Raw genomic sequence first — 4,096 nt, 5'->3', positions numbered from 1 at the left:
TCTAAATTTACTTTTAATTATGAAACATGGGTTTTTCACCCACACACCATGTTTTTAGCGGGTTTCGATATTTTCGAAGAAAAATGACGAAAATGCCCATGTGAGCTAGAAAATAATATTATATTGTTTTGATTTGAAAACGACTTATGATTTCTTGAAATGCGAGATTTAATAACTATCGCTCACCGGGGAGATGCGGAAGCTGATGCTAAGCCTGCGGGGTTCTGATCGGCATTCCGAGTAATAAATGCCTATCGGGATATCGCAGCGGTTGTCATGGGCCCGATGGGAGTTCCGGGTCATGACATTTAAGTTACTGTTGGAAATCTGAAGGTGCATTTGGCCATGAAGTTAAGGAAGATCCTTGATTATTGGCCCAAGAGAAGTTTGGATAGTTCTTCTACCTTGGGTTGTAAGTGTTAGAGTAGGGGTTATTTTGTTGGCTATTCCCCACAAATTGCACTGTCTCTGTTGAGCTTAGACATTGATAACTTGCATGATTATCTTCACAATACTCACAAGCTACAAAAGGACTTTGCACACTATTTATACCAAAAGATTCAAGAGTTTTAGTTAGAATAGCTACTTGAGCGGATAATGTTGAAAATGCATTTACATCATGAATTCCAGCTACTCTCTTATGCATTGCTCATTTTGTTGGCCATTGGTAGTTGTTTGCAACCATTTCCTCCAACAAAGCGTATGCCTCATCAATTGGTTTAGCCATTAAAGCTCCTCTCGCAGCGGCATCAATGGTGGTTCGAACTTGCCCACTTAGACCATTGTAGAAAGTTTACACTTAAAGCTACTTTGGAAGACCATGATGAGGACAACGCTGAAGTAATTCTTTGTATCTTTCCCATGCGTCGTACAATGATTCAAAATCTTGCTACATGAATGACGTGATATCATTCTTTATTTTCGTTGTCTTAGTCGGAGGAAAGAACTTAGCAAGGAATTTCTGAGCAAGATTATCCCATGTTGTTATTGAGCCAGTATGGGAACGTATTCAACCATGCTCTAGCCGCTCAATGAGAAAGGAAAAAACCTCAAATGAATTGCATCATATGTGACACCATTATGTTTGAAAGTGTCACAAATCTCTAAGAAGTTTGATATATGGCCATTGAGATCATCATTTGGAAGGCTCCCAAACTAAACTGAGGTTTGAATCATGGTGATTATAGCCGGCTTGATCTTGAAATTATTTTCCTGAATAGCTAGCCTACAGATGCTTGATGGAATTCCTTTTACCAAAGGAACAACATAATCCCTTAAGCAACAATTGTCAACTACTACATGCTTTTGGATTTGCTGTTCACCCTGCTATCAGCCATTGTATTTACTGGAGCAATACTTTGTTGATTCTCTAGTCGAAATCTGCGAAATGTTTGCTCAATTTTTGGATCACACAAGTAGTTTCCAAGTTATTTGCTCTTCTCATACAATAGTTGAGCACAACTGCAAAACAAAGAAAAAATACTTAAATTAAGACTAATATGTAAAATTTTAATATTAGTAAATAACAAAGAAAACAAAATCTTAGGCAATGGCGCCAAAAACTTGTTGTTGAATTTGCACACGTAAGTATACGTATCGAACAAGTAATATAGAGATGAAGAAGAATATCGTTCTCACAGAGATTTGTTCTTAAATCTTTAAGTATTAAAATTTATGACAAATTAATCTTATTTAAGTAACTAAAATTTTCAAAAAATTAATTAAAACAAGCACTAAGTTAACTAACAAAAATTAAAATTATTTAGAAAAGGCAGTAGACTAAAACCTAAGATTATGGGTTCATTTAACATTTCATCTGATATCAACTTCTCTTATTATTTACATTCATGGGTGTTTTACTAACATAGAATCCAAAGCTATGTACAAGTCTCCATTGAGATGCTTGCACAAATACCTAACTTAATTGAGTCACTATATATCTATAGGAACCAATTAAATAAGGTTTATTAAGCTAGTGTTCTAATTTGGCAATATATGGCAATTGGCGTATGTCTACCTGAATTGTGAATCAGATCACTTAAGTGACGTGAACATATACTATTCAAACCTTAGTCCAATCTAAAATCTCTCTGTCAAATCTCAATTAAATTCACAAATCAGTTAATTGTTGGTCAAACAATCTAAAGCATTAAGAATAGATTTGAATAAGCAAAACTACACCCACTCATAGTAAATAAAAGAGAAACAAATATTCAAACTACATGTTGAAATCTACCACAATCTTAGAAAAATAGTTTAACTCATAATATCTAATAAAAGCAACATCCAAAGAAATTTAGTCAAGAATCCAAGTCAAAGAAAATAAAAGAAACACAAAAGTAGAGAAAGAAACTAAGAGTTGAAGCTTTGCAATCTCAATTCTCTCTCAAATTCTCTTGTTTTCTTGCTTTGTTCTTGGCTCCAAATCTCTAGAATAGTTGCTTGCTGCCTTCCTCTTAAAACCTCTGAAAAATGTCCCTAAAATAGGCTCCAAGTAACCTAACTTCCATAATCACGTTAAATTTTTATTTTTGAAAAATCACCTAACCCCATGGCGCTCTAGCCTTGGGAAAATGTATGGTGTGCTTCCTTTCATCAACACTGCAGCCTTGTTTTCCAGTGCTGCAGCCTTGGCTTCCTTGGCGTTGCTGCCTCGTTTTCCAACGCTTTGGCCTTCCTCCACCTATTGCCTTGTGCAGAGCTGCAGCAGTCGAGCATCTTCCAACACAATTTTCACCTTGATATGATTCGAACTAGGCAAAGTAGTAAACAAGAGGATTTTATCTCCTAACTTTTCCATGGCTTAAGAATCACTTCAATTGAATTTTTTGAGTAAAAGATATGTGCCAAATACCGCATCATGTGCAATCTATGCATACTACTGCAGTACCCCGATTTAGACAAATATTTTGACCATGATGGAGTCAGAACTAGGTGAAGTAGTAAACATAAAAGTTGTATCCCTTTCTTTTAACATTCTAGTGGTCAAAGAATCACCTAATTTGGAGTTCTTTATAGGGAGATATGGTCAAAATACCGAAATATATACAAATAAGGTCATCCCCATACTTGCATAGATTTTCATCAAATGATCTTTTAGTCATCAAATTTCCTACAAAAGTAATAAAAGAAATTAGCAATAACTACTCTTAAAGTAATTTAAAACAAACTAATATAAAATTAAACTAAAATAATTTAAATTAACTACTCAACATATAATTAAACGTAAATTAGAAAAACAATTAAAATGCTAAAATTCGAATCTAAAATCTTAAAAATATAACTATTTAAGCATCCAAAATATATCAAAATAACTCTATATAATAGATTTATCACTCCGCTTGGTTTTGGTCCTGCAGATGTTTTTGAGTTAGGGACAAATTCACTCATGATATATGAAATTATTCTCATTGCCTTTGAAAAAAAGGAAAAAGAAGAGTATATGGGAGTTACTTACCATGTAGAAGAGATAAGAAAATTATCTAATTAATGCGCCTACTCAAAAACTCCCTACAACAATTTGCGGATTATTAAAATCAATGGGCCTTGGGACAAATAAATGGTGATTTTTTTTGAAGCAACATAAAAGAAAGGAAGCATTTGCACTCTTGTTGCCGACAATAACGAAAGGCTTATTTTCATTCAAAATGGTTATTTTCATTGAACAAAAATAAAAGGGAGAACTGAGGTGAGGTGACAATGGCATTGGCATTGACATTGTCATTACGTGGCCTGTTTCGGCTTGGTCTTACAATTTCTGAGATCATCAGCCACTTGGAAATCCTAAGGAACGCCACATACCTTTCCATTCACGAATCATGTCTAACAACGCAGGCAATACCTTGATTTTTCAGACAAAAAATAAAAAAGAAATACCTTGATTTCTCCCTTTTTAAAAAAAAAAAATCCAACAAGTTCTGATTTATAATAACTGGCAAATAATTCTTTGATATCGAAGCTAGCAGGTACAAGTACTTTGAGACATTTAAAAAAAATAGAAGAAAAGAACCATTTTAAACTATTTAAGAAACAAGTAGAGGAAAAAGCAAGCAGAAAATAGTGTTGTTTTTTCCCATAAACATGGCAACATTATATT

At 33.9% G+C, this 4,096-nt stretch overlaps 1 non-coding gene across 1 annotated transcript; it reads left to right on the top strand.

Moving 5' to 3' along the window:
• Positions 1 to 815: 815 nt before the first annotated feature.
• Positions 816 to 922, top strand: LOC148760711 (small nucleolar RNA R71). The gene has a single exon (XR_016028757.1). It is a non-coding gene; the product is annotated as a small nucleolar RNA R71 (small nucleolar RNA).
• Positions 923 to 4,096: the final 3,174 nt, after the last annotated feature.

The sequence above is a fragment of the Theobroma cacao genome, chromosome 9 (assembly GCF_053813885.1).
Source record: "Theobroma cacao isolate CCN51 chromosome 9, ASM5381388v1, whole genome shotgun sequence".
NCBI classification, from domain to species: domain Eukaryota; kingdom Viridiplantae; phylum Streptophyta; class Magnoliopsida; order Malvales; family Malvaceae; genus Theobroma; species Theobroma cacao.
Note: the sequence above shows the minus strand (reverse complement) of the source record. Positions and strands in the feature narration are given on the sequence as shown.